Genomic DNA, 10,365 nt, shown 5'->3' on the forward strand with positions numbered 1-10,365 from the left:
GGGGAAAGCAAGTCACAAAGTTCCATGAAAGTGCCCTTACGCATGCGAAAGTTTCGCAGCCACTGGGAATCGTCCCATACCTGCAGCACGATGCGATCCCACCAGTCTGTGCTTGTTTCCCGGGCCCAGAATCGGCGTTCCACGGCATGAACCTGCCCCAGTGACACCATGATTTCCACATTGCTGGGGCCTGTGCCTTGTGAGAGGTCTATGTCCATGTCAATTTCCTCATCACTCTCGTCGCCGCGCTGCAATCGCCTCCTCGCCTGGTCCGGGTTTCGCCTTGGCATGTCCTGGCTCTGCATATACTCCAGGACAATGCGCGTGGTGTTCATAGTGCTCATAATTGCCGCGGTGATCTGAGCGGCCTCCATGATCCCAGTGCTAGCTATGGCGCCTGGTCAGAAAAAAGGCGCGAAAGTAGTATCTGATGGACCAGGAGAAGGAGGGAGGGTGGGAGGGAGGGAGGGCCGAGTGACGACATGGCGTACAGGTACAGGAACAGGGAGAAACACAAACAACTGTCACACAGAATGGTCCCCCCAAAGATTAAACTGGAAATCCTGGGCTTAGCAGGCCATTGATTTCACGGAGGAAGGGGAAGCAAATGAATACAGAACAAATCTATTTTTTACATCTTAAGGTGGCAGCCAACGGTGCAGCATGAGTTATAGCCTCTCCAGTACGATGATGATGGATACCAATCATAAAATACCATCATCTGCAAAAAGGCAAGGGGCTGCTGCTGTGTAGCAATGCAGCCCCACGTCTGCCAGCCCCACGTCTGCCAGCACCCAGCATCGCCCTCGGCCTCTTCTGGGTGCTTAGCAGACAATAGTGGGCAATTGGCAGAAAATAGTATATTACGACTGGTAACCATCATCATCAAAACAGTAGCATGTCTGCCCAGGTGGCCATGATTGACATTCCCCCAAAGTCCCCGCCCTAACTCCCCTTCCTCCCTCCCAGCCACGCGAAAAGGGCTGCCCAAGCGCTACCGGCTTCACGGTTTGCCAGGCAGCCGCCAGACCCTGTGCCCCCGGCCGGCGCTTACCCAGCACAGCTGGAGCCCGGGAGGGGAAGCGCCCAGCCGGGGGCGCAGGGTCTGGAGGCTGCCCAGCAAACCGTGAAGCCAGTAGCGCTCGGGCTTTGGGCAGCCCCTATGCCTCCGGACCCTGCACCCCCGGCCGGGCACTTCCCCTCCCAGGCTCCAGCTGCTGTGCTCCTCCCCTGACTCTTTGGCTCTGTTTAAGAGCCGAGCTGCCCGAGCGCTCTGGCTTCGGGCAGCCCCATGCCTCCGGACCCCAGCCGCTGGCCGGGCACTTCTCCTCCCCGGCTCCAGCTGCTCTGCTCCTCCCCTGACTCAGACTTCGACTCTGTTTAAGAGCCGAGCTGCCCGAGACAGCACTACCGGCTTCGGGCAGCCTCCTTGCCTCCGGACCCCAGCCACCGGAGCAGAGCAGCTGGAGCCCGGGAAGGGAAGTGCCCGGCCGGCGGCTTGGGGTCCGGAGGCACGTGGGCTGCCCGAAGCCGGTAGCGCTGGCTCGGGCAGCTTGGCTCTTAAACAGAGCCGAAGTCTGAGTCAGGGGAGGAGCAGAGGAGCCGCGGGAGAGGAAGTGCCCGTCCGGTATTTTTCCCGGACATGTTCGGCTTTTTGGCAATTCCCCCCGGACGGGGGTTTGATTGCCGAAAAACCGGACATGTCCGGGAAAGACCGGACGTATGGTAACCCTACGTGACTGGTGCCCGGGGCGCAGCTCCAGCCCCAGGGAGACGCAAATCCGGACAGTGCCGGCTCCACGCAACGCGCTGGTGTCCACAATCCCCCCTGGGGCGCCCCCAAGCCCTGCGATGGCTGCCGAGCGGCGCCCAGAGACACCCCCCACCCAAAGGACAGGGGCCCGCGCCCTCCCTCCCCCAACGGCTTGCTGCCTCACAGGTGCAGGTTGGTCGCATCGCAGGGGCCGCTGGGAGTTGTAGTTCTCGGCCGCTCCCCTCTCCCGGCTCTCCCTGGAGCATGAGGCCCGGCCGGACTACAGCCCCCAGCATGCCCTGGGCAGGAGCCGAGTGTCACACCGAGATGATGTCACAGCGGGTGACCCACACACACAGATTCGGAGATCCTAGCCTCCCTATTTCCCCGGACATGTCCGGCTTTTTGGCAATTCCCCCCGGACGGGGATTTGGGGACCAAAAAGCCGGACATGTCCGGGGAAATCCAGACGTATGGTAACCCTAGCTTAGCTCGGGCCCCTGCTCTCCCCTTAGCTCGGCCCCACTCTGTCTGACCCAGACAATTCCAGCTCACAGGGAGGACAGGACCCCCTCTGGCTTCCTGACTCCCTGATTAGCTGCCTGCCCTGTCAATCAGGCTGATCTGGAGCATTGGCCTCTCCCCATTGTTCCTGGGGACTGTCAGTCTCAGGCTCCTGATTTCCCATCGACCCCTCCCCTTTTAGTGCTGGGAGCTAGCAACCAAAACACCCCCACTGAATGTTAGTAAGGGGGCAACAGTCCCCTTACACTGAGCTAACTACAAACAGCCTCATGTATCCTTTTCCTGTCAGAGATCTCTATTGACTGATGATCACATTTCTGCTACTTTCCTGGCTAGGCAGGGTTGGGGGTGTGAGGAATCAGAACATAATAATTGGAACTCTCTAACCCATCCTTTTAACATACAACATCACATTCCCCTTTTTAAATAAAGTTTTTCCCATCATATTTTTGAACACTCATCATCTTGCATGTCTTCAAACGATGTTAATGCAAGCTCTGAGCTACAAATTTCCTACTCTACAAGGCAGCACAAATGGAGGGAGGTGAGACAGCATGGCAGACAAATACAGAGACACACACCCTGTGTGTGGGAGAGAGAAAGATGCGCATTGCAAAGGATTGTAGTTTCCTCAGGAAGTCAGTGGTGTCTCAAAGATAGCTAGGAGTGGTGGTAGCGTAGGGCCTGAAGAGGGAGTCTACATAGCCAGACAATCCTGCTGTCAGGGTGCCAATGCCTGAGATGATGGGGCATCCAGGATTTCCAGGTTTATGGATCTTGGGTAGCAGAGAGAATACCCCTGGTCGGGATTTTAGAGGTGTGTCTGTGCATATTTGTTCTTGTGCTTTTTCAGGGAGTTTCTTGAGCAGATGGTGTAATTTCTTTTGGTAACCCTACGAAGGTGGGAGGCGTTGCAAATTCGGAGGAGGATAGGGCTATTCTGCAGGGAGACTTGAATGAGCTTGTGAATTGGAGTATCAGAAATAGGATGAAATTTAATAGTGAAAAGTGTAAGGTGATGCACTTGGGGATGACTAATAACAATTTTAGTTACAAGATGGGGACGCATTGGTTAGAAGTAACGGAAGAGGAGAAGGACCTAGGGGTCCTTGTAGACCGCAGGATGACTATGAGTCGACAATGTGACGTGACGGTGAAAAAAGCCAATGCAGTCTTGGGATGCATTAGGCGAGGTATATCTAGTAGTGATAAGGAGGTCCTGCTTCCGTTGTATAAGGTGCTGGTGAGACCTCATTTGGAGTACTGTGTGCAGTTCTGGTCTCCCATGTTTAAAAAAGATGAACTCAAACTGGAACGGGTGCAGAGAAGGGCGACTAGGATGATCAGAGGAATGGAAAACCTGTCGTATGAAAAGAGACTAGAGGAGCTTGGGTTGTTTAGTCTGACAAAGCGAAGGCTGAGGGGGGATATGATTGCTATCTTTAAATATATCAGAGGGATAAATACAAGGGAGGGAGAGGAATTATTCCAGCTTAGTACTAATGTGGACACGAGAATGAATGGATATAAACTGGCCGTGGGGAAGTTCAGGCTTGAAATTAGACGAAGGTTTCTGACCGTCAGAGGGGTGAAATATTGGAACGGCCTTCCGAGGGAAACGGTGGGGGCGACGGACCTGTCTGGTTTTAAGATTAAGTTAGACAAGTTTATGGAGGGAATGGTTTAATGGTAAAACATAATAGCCAAGGAAAACCAAGCAATGGTACGTAAATAGTATAATGGCCAACAGGGGTCAGGCTAGAGACTCTTGCCTACATGCTCGGGGTCTTACTGATCGCCATATTTGGGGTCGGGAAGGAATTTTCCTCCAGGGTAGATTGGCTGAGCCTCTGGAGGTTTTTCGCCTTCCTCCGCAGCATGGGGCAGGGATCACTAGCAGGAGGGTCTCTGCCGATTGAAGTCACTAAAACACAGGATTGGGGACTTCAACAGCAGAGTCCAGGGAAGGGTTTTGTGGCCTGCAGCATGCAGGGGGTCAGACCAGATGATCATAATGGTCCCTTCTGACCTTAAAGTCTATGAGTCTATGAGTCTTATCTAGTTCTCTTTTAAACCCTGTTATAGCCCTAGCCTTCATAACCTCCTCAGGCAAGGAGTTCAACATGTTGACTGTGTGCTGTGTGAAGAAGAACCTCCTTTTATTTGTTTTAAACCTGCTGCCCATTAATTTCATTTGGTGGCCCCTGGTTCTTATATTATGGGAACAAGTAAATAACTTTTCCTTGTTCACTTTCTCCACATCACTCATTATTTTATATACCTTCATCACATCCCCCCTTAGTCTCCTCTTTTCCAAGCTGGAAATTCCTTGTCTCTTTAATCTTTCCTTATATGGGACCCGTTGCAAACCCTAATCATTTTAGTTGCCCTTCTCTGAACCTTTTCTAATGCCAGTATATCTTTTTTGAAATGAGGACACCACATCTGTATGTAGTATTCAAGATGGATTTATATAAGTGCAATAAGATATGCTCCATCTTATTCTCTATCCTTTTTTTAATTATTCCTAACATCCTGTTTGCTTTTTTGACTGGCGCTGCACACTGCGTGGTCGTCTTCAGAGAACTATCCACGATGACTCCAAGATCTCTTTCCTGATTAGCTGTAGCTAAATTAGCCCCCATCATATTGTATGTATAGTTGGGGTTATTTTTTCCAATGTGCATTACTTTACATTTATCCACATTAAATTTAATTTGCCATTTTGTTGCCCAATCACTTGGACACTTTTGTGAGATCTCTTTGAAGTTCTTCACAGTCTGCATTGGTCTTAACTATCTCAAGCAGTTTAGTATTGTCCGCAAACTTTGCCAGCTCACTGTTTACCCCTTTCTCCAGATCATTTATGAATAAATTGAATAGGAGTGGTCCTAGGACTGACCATTGGGGAACACCACTAGTTACCTCTCTCCATTCTGAACATACCAATGGGCTAACCTGGAGAAAGTTGTGGCAGCCCTTTGATAGGTCAGCTGGTAGAGCAAAGGACTAGAGCCGGCGCTCAGGAAGTCAACCTTACATCGCCCTTCTGACTCCAGCTTGAAGGAGAGCTTCTTTTTCTTCCCCTTGCTGAGAAAGACCAAGAGAAGAAAGAAAGGTCAGGGGGGCCAACTTGGTGCACAACTCCATGCTATCTTCTCTTGCTTGGGAACCCGAAAGGAGGGACTTGTGGCGGGTAAAGGCACTGCTGCGCTTCCAGAAAACAGCCCACCACTGCACACAAAGGGACCAAAGAGCATGCCAAAATCTCGGAGTGAACCAGGGCCCTCTAGTTCTTCACTCTAACGCTCTCCCAACTGAGCTACTTCAGCACCTGAAGGGCACTTTTTTTGGCCTGCTGCTTCTCTGTCTGGGATGTTTTTGTCAGCCATGGTACACAAAAAGGGCATCATTGCGAGCGCCCACGAAGGCAAGATGAATTTTTGCCTGCGTTGCTCAGCTTGACTTGCTTCCTCACCCCATTCCTGCCTTAGATCCTGGGTTACCTGGTGGCTGAAGGCGGTCCATTGTCCACGGTGCGCCAGAGCCTGACACAGTGCCCCTGGGCAGCCTTTGCTCTGCACATGCCGGCCGTGCACATTTGCAAATACTTTAAAGCTCCTGTCAGTAAGTTCTGGGGACAGTTGCTCACCTTCAGAGGAAGCTCCCTAAAATTTGCCTGTCTCACCCAGTGGTATGTTGACCTCTGTTCAGACTGAGACGAAGGGAAGGGCCTCACTGCTGTGGCCGCCGCTGCTGTGAGGGTGGCCACTGTTGCGGCTGAAGCCATCCTGCAAGCACCTTCCACCTAGCCACCCACTGAAAATCCTGTAGGATGTAAGGTGGGAGTAGAAGAACACTAGAAAGGGGGCTTCCTAAACTCCTCCCCCTTCTGCCACCATCGGCCATCCCATACCCAGTGCTGCACCCAGTGGGCTCGAAAAAAATATGGCCATATCTGAAGAGTCAGTTGCATTCCTTGTGGTTGCCCCTCCATTCCCCTCAGATCTGACCTGACCTCCAGATCAGCCACCCACTGAAAATTGAAAAACAAAAAAGTAGGGCCGTAAAAGTCTTCAAAGCCCACCAGCCCCAACCCCTCTTTTAATACAGCAGAAAAGACACACTTCTCCTGACTTGGTAGGGACATCCTATTGCCCCACGAGAAGTGGAAGGCCATCGTGTTCAGTTTCAGCAGCACTCGTAGAGCAGGGTGAAATACATAGCTGAGGAAATTCCCCATGGCCAAAATATAGGTCTTGAGCATGACAACCTTGTAGGCTAATGACAAGGTCCAAATATGTCACCTGCCGAACCATTCTTCACAGGCCAGCAACTGCTTCTCCCGGTTCGCTTTGCCCACCTCGTCCCCCACCGAATGCAAGAAGGCCCAGCTCCTCAACCTGCCCACTCTTGCAGTCCTCCTCTTCCACCCTGACTTATAGGGAGCAGTATTAATCCCCCCTCCCTTAGGCCCGCCCTTCAGCATTCCTGGGGAACACCAACACCACCCAAGTGACTTTGGGCCAGTAGGTCAACCAATAGGGCTGGCTCCTGGGCCAGGCTGCAGCCCAGCTTCAGGACTGAGAGGAAATGCAGCTCACATCCCCATCTACAGGACTCCAGGCACGGCCAGCCTTCTGTATCAAACGTCCACTCTTCTGCTCAAGTCACAACAACTAGCGGGCAAAAGACAGGCTCCCAAGTCATTTGAGAGAGCAAGATGAAACTTTGGAAATCCCAGTAGGGTTAGCTGGCAACTAAAGGACCCCAAGGTCCCACTGAGACTTGAATTTAGATTGCAGGTTTCAAAGCCCTGAGGGATGGCCCTTACCCCATAGGGCAGGCAGGTGTGGAAGAGCCTGGCTGGACAATTTTTCCCTTCCTTGCTCAAGGCCTCTATGGCCTCTCTGGCCAGCCCTGTATTTACTCAACAAGTCAGCATCCAGCGGTTTGCTGTAGACCCAGAGGCCTTTCTTCCTCCAGACTGTGAAGAAGTTTCCCCTTTGGTCCCTGGCAGTAAATGGCCCTTCCTAGGAAATCCCAAGTCCTGAAAAGAAAAAAAGGTAATGTCAAGGAGGGTACTGAAGAGATGCCTCTTGAGGGAAAACACAGAAGAGGAGAGGAAAGGATCCCTTCTTCACCTGACCAGGGACTTGAACCCTGGGCCCTCAGATTAAAAGTATGATGCTCTACCAACTGAGCTAGCCAGGCTCACATATGAAAAGAACAAGTTTGGTGCAGAAGAGAAACTAGTATAGAAAAAGAAGGCGGGAAACAATAGAGAAAAGTTGCTACTCTCACGGTCTCATCAGCCCTAACCCCAGCCTGCTCCTCCATCCAGTACCCTGAGTGATGGTAGCGTAGGGCCTGAAGTGGGAGTCTACATAGCCAGACAATCCTGCTGTCAGGGTGCCAATGCCTGAGATTTCTTTCAGTTAAATATCAGATCCAGGAGAAAACATGGTTATATAAAGCAAAACGAAATCACAGACAGAAATGCCATTGGAAATACAAAAAAAATACATTAAAAAAAAAAGGAAAATTCAATCCCCATCACATTATGGTATCTGGGCCAATCCTTCATTGAGAGCACCTGCTAATGTCCCTATGTGCTTACGAGAAACCTAGAGGAACTGATACCAATGCCCGAACATGAAATACAACTGCTCCCACTTGCTGCAGTAAGACCCTTTCCCTGCCCTCAATCAGTGACCAGCATGATGGAGTCAAGGACCATCCAGGTCCCAGCCCATGCCTGCGTCCATTCTGCTGCTGACTCACGGTGTTTTTGCACCATGGCCAGCCGTTAACGGCCACAGAAACCCAGTTAGCCACTATTGCAGGGAACTGCCTTCGTCGCTGAAGACGCTCCTCATGGCAGCTCTGCCAAAGGGGATACAAAGCTCTGGCATTGATTAGGCGCAGTGTATCCTGTGAGCCAGAGTCAGTTGCATTGTTTGTGGTTGCCCTTCCATTCCCCTAGGGCCTGACCTGCCCTCCGGCTCAGCCACCTGCTGAAAATTGAAAAACACAAGAGTAGAGCGTAAAAGGCTTCAAACCCCACCGTGCCCATCCCCCACATCTCGGTACTTGAAGGGAACCCATGCCATTTGCAAATACTTTAAGGCTTTTGTCAGTAAGGTCTGGGAAGAGTTGCTCACCTTCAGAGGAACCTCTCTAAAATTGTCCTGTCTCACCCTGTGGTACTTTGTCCTCCATAAGGACCGAGCCGAAGGGGGGTCTCACTGCTGTGGCCGACACTGCTGTGAGGGTGGCCACTGTTTCAGCTGAAATCAGTGAGGGCATTATTGGTGGACTTTGTGCTCCGTAGCACTGTTTATCGCTATATAAGTGTGTATGGTCCCAGTTAAGGTGTGAAAGGAAAGATCTCTGGAAGGAACTGGCTCCCTTCCTCTGGACCTCATGGTGTTTGGTGTTTTTTTTGGGGGGGGGGGGGTTAATTGTGTCAGCCAGCCTGAGGACTGCTGGTCCTGTTTTCCCGACTATCAGAGGAAACTCTTATGATGAGCACTACCTGGCGCAGGTCTGTAGCAAGGTCGGTTTAGAGGACGTGTTTCTCCGCAGTGGAACCAGCAGCAGGCGGGCAGTAGCCTCCTATTCCTCTAATCCAAGCTCACACCATCCGCAAATGGGGTACACCTTTCTGCAGGGACAGGCCAGGAGTCGCATTGAGTGGCTTTTTGTGAAAGAGCATGTCGACAGCCCAGTGCAGGGTAGCACCGATGGACTGTTCCAATCATGCAGCACTCACCATGTGTCTCAACACGGGCAATTCCCTGGCCCATAGCAGAGGATATTGGAAGCTGAACACCCACAGCTTGCAAGACAAAGTGGGAGGGTGGTGAGGCCTGGCGGTGTTGGCAGAACGGGAAAGCATCAGAGGGTTCTATGTCAAACAGGGGGATTGGTGGGAGTTGGTGAAGGAAGAGTTGGTGCCTTTGTTCCGGCAGCCCAGCAAACACCTCAACATTAAAGAATACCAACGGTGCCAAGTCCTGCAGCATTGCCTGTGGGATTTCTACAAGACCATCCAGACAGGTGAGGTAGTCAATGTGTGACTGTATGACTGTATCAAGCGACAGCTGGGCAAGTTCCAGGAGATGAGGCTGCAGTGGGCCCGATTTGAGTGGGACCACTGAGTGAAGGGAGGGGCGGCCTCCATGGACATTTTTGCAGCCTGCAGAGAACAGAGACAAAGCAGGAGGATGCAGGGACTCAGGGCAGGACCCGCGGATCCGGTAGTGCAGGCCCACAGTAGAATGCTGGCCATCATGGAGGCCTATAATGGGGAGCTGTTCCAGGGCCGGGATATTGCTCAGCAGGTGCAGGAGCAGTTTCTCTCCTTATCTGGGGACTGCTGACAGCTGCTGTCAGGAGACGACCGGGCGAGTTTCCTGGAGCCCATGTAGGAATGTGAGGTGAGGGAAGCAATTTTGTCCTTGAGGACCGGCATATCTCCTGGCCTGGACGGCCTTCCCCCAGAGCTCTACTGGGAACTGCTGGAGCCTCTGACACCAGCGTTGATGAACGTCTTCAACAGCTCCCTGCACCACTAGACACTGGGTCCATCACAATATAATGCTATCCTGGTATTGCTGGCCAAGATGGGAGACCTGCCTGACATCCAAAAGTGGAAGCCCATTGCTCTGATTAATACCGACTACAAGATCTTGGCCCATATACTCTAGAGGAGGCTGGGAGAGGTAGCAGACCGACTGGTGCATTGTAGCCCATCCAATGCAGTGTGAGAACAGACAGTCACAGACTCCTTATGCAGCGTGCGGGAGGTCTGCGAATGTACATGCCAGAAGCAGTGGGAAGGTTACTTGTTGGCTCTGGATCAATCCAAGGCTTTTGACTGAGTCAACCTAAACTATTTCTGGCGAGTGCTCAAACACTATGGAGTTCCCTGGGGACTTTATCAGATGGCTGCAGGTGCTGTACTAACAGGCCTCAGTCTGCCTGTTGGTGAATGGTTGGCTGGACAACAAAATCCCTGTGCACGCAGGCATATGACAGGGCTGTCCCTTGAGCCCCTTGAGCTGGCCGTGGTGGGAAAAAGG

General features: G+C 51.9%; 1 non-coding gene across 1 annotated transcript; it reads right to left on the reverse strand.

Annotated features, from left to right (window-relative positions):
* Positions 1–7,419: 7,419 nt before the first annotated feature.
* Positions 7,420–7,492, reverse strand: TRNAK-UUU (transfer RNA lysine (anticodon UUU)). Its single transcript has one exon. It is a non-coding gene; the product is annotated as a tRNA-Lys (tRNA).
* Positions 7,493–10,365: the final 2,873 nt, after the last annotated feature.

The sequence above is a fragment of the Chrysemys picta genome, chromosome 16 (assembly GCF_011386835.1).
Source record: "Chrysemys picta bellii isolate R12L10 chromosome 16, ASM1138683v2, whole genome shotgun sequence".
Classification (NCBI taxonomy): domain Eukaryota; kingdom Metazoa; phylum Chordata; order Testudines; family Emydidae; genus Chrysemys; species Chrysemys picta.